This window comes from Choloepus didactylus, chromosome 2 (genome assembly GCF_015220235.1).
Source record: "Choloepus didactylus isolate mChoDid1 chromosome 2, mChoDid1.pri, whole genome shotgun sequence".
NCBI lineage: Eukaryota > Metazoa > Chordata > Mammalia > Pilosa > Megalonychidae > Choloepus > Choloepus didactylus.
Genome location: NC_051308.1, coordinates 231,003,085 through 231,019,681, shown reverse-complemented (window position 1 = coordinate 231,019,681; position 16,597 = coordinate 231,003,085). Strand labels below are relative to the sequence as shown.

Sequence of the window (16,597 nt, the reverse complement as noted above, 5' to 3'; positions counted from 1 at the left end):
AGGACACATGACAAACTGGCTACCCTGAAGAGGAAAAACACATACACATACACACACACACACACACACACACACACACACACAAACAGAAACCCTAGTACTTGTTTTGCTTAATGAAACAATCCAGCAACCATGAATTCCCTACTTGTGCCATGCGTTTCTATGCCAACACATGTCAGCCAAGGTCACGGGGTGACATGGGTTTTGGCCGTTGGCACAGGAAGACATTTTAACACTACCACATCTAGGGTAGAGGACACAGTTAAGCTGATTTAACATCAGAGAAGCTTATATTCAATTCCCAGATGTGCTATTCATTATCTTGTGCCCTTGGCAAGTTTCTTAACCTCTGAGTCTCTATTTATCCCAAAATGGGTATATTATCTACCACAGAGGGTATTGTATGTGACATGTTTAATCCCTGGCAGTATATGTTTAATGATTGGGGCATTTTCTTTGCATATGTGTGTGCAAGGATATGTGAGTAAATACACACACGTTTTAAATATATTTATTTTATAACATTGCCCCCACTCACCCCAACCCTGAAGTCTTTCCTGTCTCTTTAAACTAGAGTCACGTGTTTCATCTCCACACATAGCTATGTATTCTCTCGACCGTGCAAGAACATAGAAAACCCTAAAGAATTCAAGTCAAACTTGTTAAAAGGTCTAAACCAGCATTTCTCAACCAGGGATGATTTCGCTCATCCCCTACCCACCCCCAGGAGAAATGTGGCAAAACCTGGAAACATTTGTGAATGTCACATCTGTGGGTAGGAAGGGACAGACGCCACAGATGCTGCTAAACACCCTACATGCACAGGACAGTCCCCACCACAAAGAATTACCTGGCTAAGGAGACCCTGGTGTCAACAATCATTCTCAACACTCTGGAGGTTGCAGTCTCCCAGAACCCGATCAAAGTTCAGGCCCCTCTCTCCAGAAAACTGCACATGCACAGCAACACTTTACACAGAATTCTAATGCACAGATCACTCATAACCCCTAAGAATTTCCGGTGTTTGGAAAATATTCTCACCTGGATATTAATAATCTTCCTGAGAACTGAAAAAGCAACTGAGATATAAGCATTAGCTAATGTGAAACTTCAATCCAGAACACAGTGGAATTCAAACTGGATTAACTACAATTTAAACAGTGTACCATCAAGGAACAGAAAATACACACCTTGACCAGAGAGTGTCACCATAAGAAGAAACTGTTTTAACCCTTCAAGAGAGCCTGTTCACACCCCAAACTCAATATGGTGATCACAGCATCACCTCCAAGGGCACCAGCAAAAGAAAGGCTTCCTTCCCAGCAGGCCTCCGTCTAACAGTAGCTACTTGAAAGCACTAAAATACTATTGCAAAATGGTGTAACATATTTTTCATCAACCACAATCTTTTTTTTCTTTATTAGAGAAGTTGTGTGCTTACAGAACAATTATGCATAAAATACAGGAGTCCCATATACCACTTTATTATGAACACTTAGCATTGCTGTGGAACACTTCCTAACAATTGATGAAAACACATTTTTATGATTGTACGATTAACTATAGTCCATGGTTTTACCTAGGTTCATGGTTTATGTAGTGTAGTTTCATGGATTTTTAAACAATTTTTTATTCTGTTACTATATATGCAATCTAACATTAATCTTAATTGGAAATGTTTCACTACAAATTTCTAGGGCTAAAGATGTTTAACTGTCATTAAATTAGTAAATGACTAAATGCTTCCCACAAGTGAAGCAACATGAGAAAGTTTAATGACGGCTTGTAAAAAAGTTAAAATTAGTTAACTGAAGCCATTTGCTTGGGAGTCATCCCAAACCCTACGGGGTCGAAACAGGAAAGGGCATGGGAGAAGGAAGAAAGCACGGATGACTTAGAGCTACATGCCACAACACAGTGACCCCAGAAATAGAATGACGGGGGCGGGGGGTGGGGAGCCAGTCCCGAGGACTACCTGGAATGCTGTCACTTCTATAAAGCTCAAAAAAAAGCAGTACTGAACTCTACTATTCAGACATACATGTGAGTGTGTATGCTAAATAAACTAATACAGCAAGGCTTTTTAAAAAGCCAAGACAAGGATACAATAAATTCAAAATTCAGAAGAGTAGGAATAGTGGTTGTGAGGGAAGAGGCTACCATGGGTGGCCTCTTCTGGCACAGAGTGGTGGCCTCAAGGGTATTGCATTCATTATATCATGTTGCTTAAAACATATATTTGTTATTACATTCCTTGTAATTTTCTGATAGCTCTGTTTTTTAAAGGCAGTAGTAAAAAAACACAAACAGGAGCAAGCAAGGACAGGACTTGGGATTCAGAGGTCTAGGGCCCAGTGCCTGCCCTATCTGCACAATGTCAGTGCAACACATGGGCTGTTCACTTAACCTGTGGTCTGCGACTTGGACCAGATGGCCTCCAAGGTTCCTTCTAAATGGATGGTGCCCTCCATCCTCCTCCAGGTGCAGACACACTCCACTGGGTTCCAGCTGCCCAGACCTTCAGAGCCATCTTCCTGGTTTCAGCCTTGGTGTACAACCATCACTTTCTTCTACAGCCTCCTGGAAGCCCACAACTAGGTTTCAATTCCACAATCACACACTGAGTGTGAACCCTAATGGAGGCCAGATGAATGGCACCAACCCTCAAGGAACAAGCTGGCCACTAAAGAGTAAATGGTCAGAAGGCAGAGTGATGTGTGCAACAATGGGACTCAGAAGGCACAGGCGAAAGGGCACAGTTTATGACACATTAATTTGCACCTCATGTGTCAATTACTTTCCTAGGATTTCCCTCCATCTGGTTCCTTCCCCTAACCTCTGGCTTTCTGTTTATTTTGTAAACTCTCACCTCATGACTAAGAGGTCTCCATGTGGAGGCTCCTTCAAAATGTCAACTGATTCTAGACACCCCTTCACAAAATTAGCTTTACCAGTTCTTACTTCTACTTGTGAAGTTTTCCAAGTTAAAAGGTAAATAGTAAAAGAACCACAATTTCAACTTCAGTCTCCAGAATTCTCTGCCCGTTCAATTAGTCATCAATAAGCATTTTTGGAGCACTTCCTAGATAACAAGCACTGTTTTCAATGATGAATGGTGAACACAAAGTCTCTGTCTTCAGGAAGCTTATGGCATAGTCAAAATCAATAAGGACAAAAAACAAGGAAGAATCTAGGAAGTCAAAGAATAAGGAAGAGACAGTTACCCACTTGAAACTGGGCCAGGCTCCAAAGGGTAGTTAGGTTTTTGTTTTTGTTTTTTAGTATATAAACTGAGGTCAAAAATGTTTAACTTTGTTTTGTTTTTCTCATGACTTAAAGAGAAAGCACAAAACTGGCATAAATCACCCTGCCACAAGTAAAACAACTGTTAACACAGACCAGAACAATTTTTCAGCACAATAAATAAGTCAAAACACTACAGCTCAGAAAAATCTTGCTAAAGAGTGCAGACACCTGATAACAGTCATGAAATCTTTTGCACACAGTAAAACTTGGCCTTGTAAACAAACCAAAGGGCAAAGTCTGATTTGGAAACATCAAATAAAATTTATGCAATCCCTAGTGGGGATGCAAAGACTAGGACATGGCCCAACCTGTGATAAGCTCTAAGTTTAGTACAAGACGAACCTACCCACAAATATGAGAAAAGTTACAATAAAGATACATAATGGCACAGGGAACCCCAAAAGATTTTTCAGAAGAAGGGGTACATGAGCTGGTTCTCACCAGCCAAACAGGAGTGCACTAGGCAGTGGCGGAGGGGCCTGCAGCGCACACAGTGCCAGGCTCTTGAGCCAGGCGGGAGTGTGAGGAAGGGCAGATGGGGGGACAGGTGGACACAGCACTGGAGAGGGCACTCAACGTGCCATCCCTCACGTAGGGGACCGGGCTACACCTGACCACTCACAGGGCAGAGGTTTCCTAACCACTTGGATTCCACAGAGTTCCAGTCCTCACTTCTCCCACAACACTTTTGCTTTTATCTACTCTATAGACAGGTTTTTGTGCCATATTCTTTGGCCTTTTAAAATTTTTAAACCACTTTTCCTTGAGGGATTAGGAGCACCTAAAGATTTTTCCCCAGGGAGTGACAGAAACACAGCTGCATCTCAGAAGGCTAAACAGTTTGTGTTTTCCAAAAATGGTCCTACCAATATTTCCCATCCCACATGCTCTTCTTACAGTATGACTCTGATCCTCCTCCCACTGAGGGTGTCCCCTCCCCTTGGAACTGGAAGAACATTTGTGACTTTTTATCCAGAAGCACAGCAGGATTGACCCCAAGTGATTTCTGAGGCGAAGCCATAAAAGGTGATTCAGCTTCTCCCTCACTTGCTGGAACACTCATGCATGGAGCCCCAAGTTGCAATGGAAGCAGTTCAACCGCCCCAAGGGTGCCATGCTGTCAGGAGCCCAGCCCATTGCAAGCAGAAGAGTCACATCAGTAGACACCGAGGCCATGCGAAGCAAGAGGTACATGGCCAGTCCTCAGGTGCCCCAGGGCCCCACTGTCCCCACCAAAACCTTCTAGCTAAGGCTATCCGGAATTCCTGACCCACAGAAACCATCATATAGTGAAATGATTTCTGCTGTTTTAAGTCACTTGGTTTGGAGGTGATTTGTTACTGCAGTAGTAACTGATACGGAAGGATACCTGTGGTGACCAGGGACAGGAGGACCTGGGGAAAGGGGCGTTTACCGTAAGCAGGGGTATGGCTGTAAGGAGGAGAGGCAAAGACGTCAAGAGAGAACAGATAGGACATGGTTACTTGCTGGAAACTGGGAGGAAGCCCAAGAAGTCTGAGATGATGAAGTTTTCTAGTTGGGGCCACCACTTCAATTAGTGTGTACAGTTTGTGGGTGTCCTTTTAAAACACAGTATTTGTAATTCAAGGACAAGCAGTAACTCAAATGTTAATAGGTTTCCAAGCCCAACTCCTGCTTGGCCTGCTCTAGTGACTGGGTAAGGCAGATCTTTACTTCATAGCATCTGTCTACATATAAACAACCAACCAAAGATTCAAGGCCTTTAGAGTCCGTTAAGTTCATCCAGACCTTTATTCGTTTACATTACTGAGAGGCTTAGCAAATACTTCATAGATGGCACAAAGGTAAACTTCACTGGAGCACAGGCTGAGTTATCGCAAATTTATGGAGTCTAACTTAACGATGGTTTGTCTTGTATAATATGTGACCCAACAAGAAACTTTGTTTAAAAGCTGAATTTGTTTTCTGCCATGTGGTTCAGGAACAATTTGTGCTGGGGGCTATTTGGGGTAAGATTCATAGGCCAGCCCAGCCAACAACTCATCTTTAGGTCACTCTGGAAAACTGCACATTTTGGATTAATAAAAAGAAAAGTGTTTCTTCCACTGACTGCCTTCTGGTTCCATCCCTTTGGGAGGAAAAGAGTGATGACAACCACACATGGAGGGAGAAGCTTCACCAAACACAAACACAGTCATTCCCTTTGGATGACTTCTTGTTCCCATGGGAAAATCCAATACCCCATATCAAGTGAATCAAAGCCATAGTGAAAAGTCCATTTGGCAGACCAAGACTCCTTCAATCTTTTGAGGTCTACTGTCTACCTACTGCTAGGTCAATGTCATTTAAAAAAAAAAAAAAAAATGAGGTGGAATTCACATAACATAAAATTAACCAGTTTAAGTGAACAATTTAGTACTGGGCCAATGTCATTCTGATCATGATGGAAACATATCCCCCATTACAAGTCTCATCTTTAAAAAATTCTCTATCCTTTTAAGTTCCTTTAAGCCCTGCCTGCCCCTTCATTTTACAGCTGAATAATGAGGTTCAGAGAAAGTTCTGCAGGGTCACACAGTTGGTGGCACAATCAGCACTTGAACCCGCTATCTTCTTGTCGAGAGGTTTTCCACCACACACCACATTACCTTCCTGCTTGATTCATTCACTGAACAACTATGTGAGTGGCACATGGGAAACTGGGGACCCAGGACTGAACTAGTCAGATGTGGTCCCTTCCCTCAAGGAGCTTATGATCTAAGGAAGAGGACAGCCAGGGAAAATGTCAGGAAAGAATGACTACATCATTTTCATTCTACACAGAGTGTGGCTGACATTCCAGTTATTCCATCATCACTGAGGATGTGGGAGTTCCCAAGTGACTTTTACAGATAACCAAAATATCAACTTTTTTTAATCCTAAAAGATGGCAATCGCTCTAAAATGTATTACACAATCCAAGTTTTCATGGACAATGCGACCAACACAGGTAAACCATATATCTCATTGGCTGAAGAACATTTGAACATTTATTCCTGGAATACACTCCTGGATGTCCATTTTCAGTTTTTCTGCTTCTCCTGCCAGGCTGTCAGATACATTTGTTCATCTATTTATTATGCTGCTTCCAATTGGCTATGGGTTGGGAAACTAGAAACCCCTTCTGGTTTAAAAAAAAAAAAAAAAAAAAAGGCTTTAAGAGAAGGAATAAATCACTGATTCATTACTTGGGGTCCAGAGTCAGGGGCCCACAAATAGGCTCAAAGGGTTTGTGAGCACCTTAACATTGCATAAAGATTAGTGTGTGTATGCACATTTTTTCAAAGTTGAGGGTCCACAGTTTTCATCCTTTTCTCAAAAAAGTATAAGATTCTAAAGGCACAGATATGATATAATAATTCTTACTCTCCCATTTAACCTGCTGAGAGGAACTAAATACATCACCTGTTTTCTTAGAAACAAAAAACACATGAGTGGGCCTAATAATCACCTTGCAGGGCCACAAGAACAAGCCAGTGCCCAGCACCATTGTCTCCTGTCCTTAATAAATGGCTGGGACCCTCCCATAGAGTAAAGCACATGGCTGATCTGTTAGGACTTATGCAAACATTTTTTGGGTGCCCAAGGGCCCTTTTCCCCGATTTTCCCCTTATTTGACACAGGTTTTCCATTGGGGCTGCCAAGAGTCTCTAGAAGGGTAGGTGGGTATGATTTCAGTTTCCAAGTCATTAAGTACACTCAAAGGAGGGCAGGCTTCCACTGCACTCGCCACACACAAACTCCTGCCCTGTGCATGATGGAGCACATGGGACAATGGTGAGTGCCTTCTGGACAGAAAATAGAAGCGCTGACCAAATGCCATAATCGTTCACAAAAGCTCTTCTTCCCTTTTATCTGTATGTTAGTTATTCCCTGTTCAACTTTCTTTCTGAGGCCCTCTGATCCACTTCTCCATTCTCCAGCCCAGGATACCACCAAGCAATATTTCCACCATTTAACCTTCTCCTTATTCACTGGTATTTCCAAACCCATCAAAACTAGACAAATGGTACAGCCCTAGAAGAGTCCCCAGACTACCTCAACTCCCTACTCAGCAACAAGAATTCCCACATACCTCTCCCTGGTATATTTACTCCAGAGCAAAGCTTAGCAACCTACATAAAGGCTCTGTGTCAAACACTACAAGAACCATCAGCAGATTTTTCCCTTACACATCCTCTTCAGGAAGTGAAAGATCCGAAATGAGTCACACTCATGAGCTGGAGCCATACCTTTGCTGTGGTTTGGGTTTAAAAAAAAAAAAAAAAAAAAAAAAGCTTTTGGATAACAGATTCAATGTTTACACAAGAACCTCTAACTGTAGAACATTACAGAATGGTTCCTCTGCAGGGATCAAAGTTCATCTGGTGAACTTGGTGGAGTGGCAAAACTTTTAAATAAGGAGTTAGCAACCTGGGATCCATTTTAATTGGCAATAGCCAGGTCACTGCTCAGCAAGACAAGTAAGTGTGAGTTTACTTTGGTGTTCACCTACCTAGCCTGTAAGGCAGATGCCTGCTTGCCCCTGCATCTCCCACTTCTAGCCACCCTGAACACTCAGCCACCTGACCCCCGAGCCCGAATTCCTCGGAAAGCTTGCCAATCAACTACTGTTCTAAGCACTGAACTTGATTCCCAATCAGCACTCAACATAAAGGCAACTACTGCCTAGTTTTTATGACTCTGATGTACACAAAGCACAAGGGACGACTTTCAGAAGGAATCACCCAGATCAGATGGCAACTGACGACTCCACTGCTCCGGAGCTCTCTGACAGATTTCTCCTGCACTGTTCTTGGCTCAGCTAATGAGCCAGCTGGGTGAAATGGAGCATTTTATCTCGGGTGTGCCTCTCCCTACCTCACCAGTTTTTAAAACACAGAATCATAAAACATTCAACTAAAAGGGACCTTAGAAACAATCTAAACAACTGCTTCCTTAAAAGCCGAGGAAAACTTGAGGCCTAGACTTAGCCATAACCAATTAGACTTATCGCTTAACCAAACAGCAACTGAACCAGGACCAGAAAACAAATCTCTTTACTACATAGTTTAGTGCTTTCCATCTGCTAATGGTTTAGCCACAAGTCAAAATTTAAAGAATGGGGCTGGATTTATGAAAAAAATAGAATTGTAAACAAAATTCTACATTAGAATTAACAATGGCACCATTAAGAACATTTACATATCTTCCAATTTTATTTTATTTTCCAAATTAATCATTACTAAAAATATCATTATTTTCCAAATTAATCATTATTACTAAAAATACCAAACATCCAAAATGCAAACCAATTTTGAATGACAGAGGGAAGGAAAGTATCGTTTGCTAAGGGCCCACCATGCGTAGTTTTCAGTGCCTCACAGCCGCTCCAGGAGGCAGGCACTATTAGCGCAGTCTTATAGGTGGGTAAACCAAGGCTCAGAGAGGCTAAGTGGCTCGCCCCAGAGCCAGGGACTGAATGCCAGAGGAGGACTATTCCGCCTCCCAAGCACATACATACTCTAGAGAATTTTAAACAACTTAAATTAAACTGTGAATGCCTTTTAGGAAACAACTTGCTAGCTCACAAAATCAGAAAAAGGAAGTGAGTCTCTTCTCCCAGACTGGGCAAACTATGGACAATCCTATCAACTTCCAAATTCTGAAATCTGTCACTCTGGCTTACACACTCCATTCCCACAAGCACCATCACTGACAGATGGATTTCTCTGAAACACTAATGCCTTTTTCAGACAATTTCTCTGGCTGGTGGCTTCCTGGAGTCCTTCAGAAGATTTGCAGTGTGCCATTACCTATTGTGTGATCATTAATGTTTCAAAGATGTCCACAGCTGGTGCCTTTGCACGATACTGGCCAGTTTCGTATAACAAGAGACTAATACCTCCACTTTATCGATTGGCAGTTGGACACACAGTTGGGGCAATCCTAAAACATCTTCAACAGATGCCATACATGCTGTCCGTTTCTACCTTGGGTGGCACAAGAAATCCAAGATCCTTTCACTAAAGTCAAAGAAGATTGAAGTAGAGTGCCCCTGTATTCCAAATAACAGTTTAAAAAAAAAAAAAAGTTTGGAAAAATATTGTCTACACATTCACTGACAAAGGCTAAGAAATTAAAGTCCCTTTTCCATAGGAGAAGCAGCCAATTCACATAAACCTTCCCCCAAACATTTAAAAGATGGGCTGGATGAAACAGCAACAGTTGGATTGGGTATATTTCTATTGCAAAGAGCTTCCAAAGGTGTGGGGGAGACCTTGAGTCCAGTCTGCAAACAGCAAACAAGACTTGTTAGGAAACCAGCCAAGAATTAAAGGATTTGGAAAAAATAAAGGTTCCGTCAATCCAAATAATTCATCCAGGAGGGGGCAGTGCTGCTTTTTTGGCTTATGTCCACAGGACCGCTTAAAGGAAACAACATTTAGGCATCCAGCAAAGCTCTTGGCCCTTTTCTTTCCTGGGTTCCTAGGCTCCAATTTAGATGTCCGTGTGTGAATAAAGATGAGGACACTATCCAATCTCTAGTTGTCCTGTCTGATAAATAAAAAACTCATTTATTATGGTACCACAACGGTGGGCACAGCAAACAGTATGAAAGAATTGACCAAATATATCACCAAAACTTTAACATATTTTGGTGATGTAAGAGCATAATGCAACATTTTATCAACCTGTGATAAATTTGCAAATTCAACCCAAGACTTGTCACAATGCTCCCCACTTCCGGTTCTGGCTAGAATCCTCGATGGTAGGGAGATGCCTTAAAATGAGGTCCTTCTGCTTCAATTTCTAAGACCTAAGACAGACCACCCACTTCCTAGAAATGGCGCTCCCTCCCTGAGCCTCGATCCTTTCACCTGTCCGATAATAAAAACATCACAACCTATCTTTCAGGTTGTTTCGAGGACAGTATCAGACAGTGCATGCAAAGAGATTACCACGATTCCTGGAACAAAGAAAGCATTCAATTAAGAAAACAGATATTATCACCATCCTCTTATACAGAACTTAGTTTCAGAGTACACAAGACTCTATCATGGTTTCCTATATGGAATTAAAAAACAAAACAAAACAAAACAAAACCCTCCACTTATTATAGTCAACATTACCTGAAGGCACGCAAGTAACTGGGTAGCCACGGAACAGGCCTTACAAATCAAGTCAGCCAAGGCCACTCCTTTTTGATTCTTTAGGGCTAAATAAGTGATTTTTATGAGTAGAAACACTATTCCTCCATCAACAGACAAGTTTTCTTATAGCTCGTGACCATCCTGCTGTCAGACATTTTTGCAAGCTCAAAATCTTTCCTTCCATCCTCTACTGACTGCTACATTTCAAGAAAGTTGGTGGCTAAGTGTTCTTCTTGGAGCTTCAAGTTCCTTGAATAAGCAAAATGAATTGAAGGAAGGGAAATAACCAGAAACTAAACCCCAAACAGTGAACAGTTATTGATTATCACCATCTCTCACACTCCCACCTAAGGCAGGTTCTGCCACCTACAGCGTAATAATACAACCACCACCAACAGCAACCTCCACTGTGCACTTACTCCATGGCAGGCTCTGGATTAAGGGCTTGAAATGCATTAATAAAAATAAGTTATGACTTAACACACTTACTAAATGCCAGGCATTGTTCTAAGTGCTTTATATGCCAATATTCCCATTTACTCTTAAAAACAATCCTAGGAGGTTAAGTGCTGGTATTATTTTCAGATGTGGAAACTGAGGCACAGAGAGAGTGATGAGGTTACAAACTTAACTGGCAGTGAAGCTGGGATTCAAAGGCAGGTTTATCTGACCCCAAAAAGCTTACGTGCCTAACCACTACCCTAAAACTGCCTGGCAGCCAGGCCACCTGCTGTCACCATGCCCTCCCTCTTGTCCTGAGAACTACTGCCACCTCTTTGTTTTAAAGTCTCCAAAAGAAGAGGGGCTGGTCGTTCAGCATCCACTTTGGGACAGCTGAGCCATGAGGGAGCAGTACAGCACTCTAGTACTCTAGTTAAGGGCACAGGTTCTATAGAGGTTGTTTGTGTTAAAATCCTGACTCTACCAGGTCCTGGCTGTGTGACCTTGGAGAAGTTACTAAATTCCTCTGGGCCTCAAGTTTCCCAATCTATAAAATGGGGTAACAATAGTGCTACTCCGCAATGTTATTTTAAGGATTAAGTGGGAGTAATTCATCTACAGCACTCAGCACACACCTGGGACATAGCCTCTGCTCCATAAATTTTACATGTAAAGTCAACAGAGAAAAGGAAGAAAAAAATTAAACATAAAAACAAAGTAAAATTTCAAAATAAAGGCTCTCTGGCCTTCTGCCAACCTCTAGAATACAGCGCTAGACTTTGTGCACTCCTAGCACGGCAGCAACTAGGAGCACCAGGGACATGTTGGGGCCTGCTGAGCCTGGCTGGATGGCTTGATCGAAGGAAGGCTAGATTAGGCTCAGTGACGTGGCAGAGCATATTTCAGCATAGGCCTCTAAAAAATGGAAATTCGGGGATGGCTTCTGTGGCTGCTCTTTATTAATCTGAGTGCTTGATTTCTCAGAATAGCATTTTCACCTTCCATGGCAGACAGAAATGTTTCTCATCCAGACATACAAATCCACTGACTGACAGCTTTCATTTAAAGCAAATATTCTTACAATAAGGGACCTTAAATTAGTAAGGCCTTTCAGGAATATAAGAAATGTCACTGGCTCGGGCCAAAGGCCCGCACAGCCTGCTGCTGAGAGCAGTCTAAGGAGAAATTTGAGGAAAGGGCTCATTACTGTCAAGGGCTGGGACACCATTACCCTAGTCACCTACAGTTAGTGTTATGTTCCTCAGCTAAAGATGAAAATTACAGTCAAAACCCCACAGTACACCACAGAGCCCAGGGGAAGCACTTTCTTAAGTTTTTGAGTGGGATGCATGCTATGCTCCAGTAAAGGAAACAAACAGTAACATCAATTGTTTCCAGTCTCTTGGTCACATGAATAAATAAAGAATGCAACGTCAACTAGCCTAAGCAGCTTGTATACCACCCTTTTGCACAGTATTAAAGATGTGATAAGAAACAGAGAATCTCTACAACTGGAAAAGCAATTAGAAACCAAACCAATGGGCAGTGAAACTCATTCCAGGTACTGTCACAGCAAGACACCCTTCTAATCTTCCAAACCTCGGCATGCATTCTCCGAGTACTCCCACGAGCCCAGGAGAGGAATAAACTGTTTACCAGGAACCTCAGCAAAGCAAGCTACAGCTCACCAGTGAAGGAGCTTCATGACACAAAGAGAAAACATCTTTGCTTTTACTTTGCCAATTTTTTTATAGTTAGCACACAAGTTCCATGACCAAAACTGATAGGAGGCGCTGTAGGGGCTCTTTTGCTAGGCTCTTTCCTCCAACATGAAGGTAGAAATCAATTCACTTTCCCCTTCTAATCTCTGGGTCCCAAGAGAATGATAGTATTGGATGGCCTACCAGTGCTCAGCTCTCCGGCAGTACCCCAGACAGGGAATCCATCCATCCAAGTATTGTTCTTACCTCCCACCACCTCCCATGTCAAGGGAGGAGAGAGGGCACATGACTCTGAGGTCACGCTCCTCTCTGAAAGGGTCGTGGGAATGCTTACGGAAACACTTGTTACAGCGCTGCCAGCTGGAATCGCTGCTTAATAAGAGGCTGGAAAACTAGGGAGCGCAGGATCAGACACAGGAGGAAGGGGAGAGCAGGCAGATGTTACATGTTTCCATCAAAACAAATAGAACCGATCACACTGTACACTTTAAATATGTGCAGCTTAGTGTACTTGAGTACACCTCAATAAAGTTGGAGGAAAGAAAATAAGGTAGAAGGCTGGGCCACTCTACTACCACTTCAAAATATACTGCTGTCCAACAGCTTTGGGAAGGCAGGTTTTTAATGAGAAACTTCAATTAGGAAGTAAACTTAAGGAAACCCAGAGCATGCTGTATGGAAAAGAAGGAAGGCAAGCTCCAGCATCTCCATGTCAAGCAGTGCACCAAGGAACTCTGAAAAGTGACCCAGAAACTTCCTACCACTCTTTGTGGACTCTGAAGCTCAAGAAAGGCCATGGGCAGGGGGTTCAACCCCAGATCTGTGGTACCTTGGATTTCCATTTTTCTGTCCTGCCTCACTAATGAGACTCAGCATAGAAAATAAAGTGACTGTGTAAAACTGCACAAATTTTGATTTCAGCTCTCAAACACATTGATTTATTCCTAGAAAGTAAAGAGTAGAGATGCTGGGCATGACTCTCGGTCATCAGGGAGGGCTGTCTTCTCTGTCTCTTAGGGTTTCCCTTATAACCAACAGCACACAGCTGCCCAGTGTTGGGGCTTTTCTCTGACTGGGGAAAATGGCTTAGCTAATTCTCACAGGAAGATTAAACCCAGAACAAGGGGCCTGGGGTAGAAGTCCGCTTCCAATCAGTGATGAAAAACAGATTTAATCATCAGACAGGATTCATTCTTGTGCATTGCAAAAATCAGCGAGTTTTACCCAAGACCACAAAAGTTCAAGGAGGTAAGGAGCATGGTGGCACAGTCCTGGATAAAAGATGCCTGTGGGAAAGAAGTCTTCCGGCCATGAGCTAGACCATCTGAGAAACAGGAAACAATACGTCTCTTGGAAGGTATTCCTAAAACTCCCAGACGGAAAGGTGAGATAAAGGACAAAACTGCCCCTCTGACTAAGTGTTCTACATTTATGGGAAAAAAAAGTTTTAAAACCATCTTAAGACAATGACAATTTCCTTCCTGTAGAGCACAACCAGACAATTTTGTACTGACATGGGAAGACATGGTATCAGTTAAGTCTTTGATTTAAAAGTCTTTTGCTCTCAAAGAATCACAGAATCTGGGTTTCAGTGACCTTGCAGTCACAACTCTCCCTTACAAGACCCAGAAAGCAGTGTCTTTCAGCTTCTGCTTGCTTAATCATTACTGGAGGTGGAAAACTCACCATGCTCCAGGGCAACCTGTTTCCACACAGCAAACGCTGCTAAAAGTTCTTCCTTTCATCTGCAACTTCTACCCACTGAAAGTCCTTCTGTCTTCCAGAGTCAATCCCAAATATGCCTAAATTCTTTGCCACAGAACAGCCCTTCAAAGGCCCGAAGTAATCCATCACATCGTTGTTCAGAGCGAGTTCAGCCAATGTCCTGCACAGAACACAATTACAAGACCAGGCACCTGCAGAGTGCCCCCCCTGGGGTTAACACCACTTCCTCCTGGGTGCTTACTAGATGCCACTCATTTTAAAGTGATATCCTATGCCTGTCAAACTACCTCTTCTTAAATACAGCCCTTTGGAGATTTATTTTTGAGGGACTCAATGTCCTAGCACCCACTACTTGAGCATTTCTCCCAGCTGCCACCCACATCCTTTGCCCAGGCATGAAGAAGGCAGGACATGGTCAAAGCACAGCCTAGCAGTGGGTTGCTATTAATTCTTCTCACAGCTGAAGTAAAATATACATTTATTACTGACAAGTCCAATAAACTGCTTCGAAAGTAATGGAAGGCACAATCATTCAGAAAACACCTTAATCAAAGATATATTTGTAAGGAAATATGTGTTAGAAATAGATGCTGGAAGGAATGATGTAAAAATACCGTGAAGGGTACTAACATACGCATTACAGGAGTCCCAGAAGGAAAAGAAAGAGAGAAAGGGACAGAAGGAATATTCAAAGAAACAGTAGTAGAAAACTCCCCCAAATTTACTGAAAGACATGAAGATACACATCCAAAAAGCCCAAAAAAACCCAAACAATTGATAAACTTGAAGAGAACCACATCCAGACAGAGAGCAATCAAGTCATCAAATGACAAAGACAATGAAACAGTTCTGAAAGATCCAAGAGATATGCAATGTTATGTACATGGGAGCTGATTTTTCATCAGAAAAATATCATACTTAGTATCAAAAAACCGAAAGCTTTCCCTCCCAAGCTCAAGAACAAGACAAGGAAATTCACCATCACTGCTGTTATTAACATTGTCCTGGAAGTTCTAGCCAGAGGAATTAAGCAAGAAAAAGAAAGAAAAGGTATCCAAATTGAAAAGGAAGAAGTAAAACTTCCCCTATTTGCAGATAACAGGATCCTATAACAGAAAATCCTGAAAAATCCACAACAAAGGTACTAGAGCTAATAAATCCAGCAAAGTGGTAGAGTACAAGATCAACAGGCAAAAATCAGTAGTGTTTCTATACATCAGTAACGAACAATCTGAACAGGAAATCAAAAAAAAAATCCATTTATAATAGCAACAAAAAGAATCAAATATCTAGGAATAAATTTAACCAAGGATATAAACAACTTGTACATGGAAAACAAGACATTGCTGAAAGAAATTAAACATACCTAAATAAACAGGACATTCCATGTTCATGGAATAAACATTGTTCATGGCTAAATATTAAAACGTCAATTCTATCCAAAATGATTTACAGGTTCAATGCAATCCTAATCAATATTCCAATAGCCTTCTTTGCAGAAATGGAAAAGTCAATCTTCAAATTTATATGGAAAGGTTAAGGGGTACCAAATAGCCAAAACTATAGTGAAAAAGAATGAAGTTGGAGGACTCACACGTCATGATTTTTAAAACATATTACCAAGGTGACATCTTCAATATGGCGACATAAATAACTACTGAAAACCTCTCCAGAGATTCAACAAAACAAAAGACAATTCTTAATTGTTTGAAACTCAGGAGGAGGATATAGACTGGAATAAAACCCTGCAAATGCTGAACTGCAGAAAGAGAAGAAATATCAGGCAGGAATTTTCCATCCCAGACCAGTCGTCTCTTGTCCCCCTCACTTAGTCTCCATGTGGGAAAGGTACAGCAGTAACAGACAGGACCCTCACCCACCCCCCCGAACAGAGACACAGATTTTAAAATCTCACAGCAGTAAAAAAAACCCTCACTGTCTGAAGACCCGGTGGACAGGGGAGGACATTTCAAGGCTCAAAACAATGAGGGACAGAGAGACTGAGAAAACTAAGAGATGCATTTCCAGCCCTGCCTGGTTCTGCAAACCCTTCCCCCACCCTTGCAGGAAGCAACAGCTGGCAGTCTTTTCCTTGCTTCCTTGCTTTGGAGACAGCTGGAGGGCTGGATCGGCTGAAGGCACACTTTGCCAGAGAGAGGCAGCAGCCGGTGGCCGGTTCCTTGCCTTTGGGGGGAGTGCTGTGCTGTACACAGAGCTTCACTTTGAGCAGGATTTTTTTGTTTGTTTGTT

General features: G+C 42.2%; 1 protein-coding gene across 2 annotated transcripts in view; it reads right to left on the bottom strand.

The window, feature by feature from the left end:
* CAPZB (capping actin protein of muscle Z-line subunit beta) overlaps nt 1-16,597 on the bottom strand; it is a 153,615-nt gene that overhangs the window by 89,125 nt on the left and 47,893 nt on the right. The window lies entirely within an intron of this gene.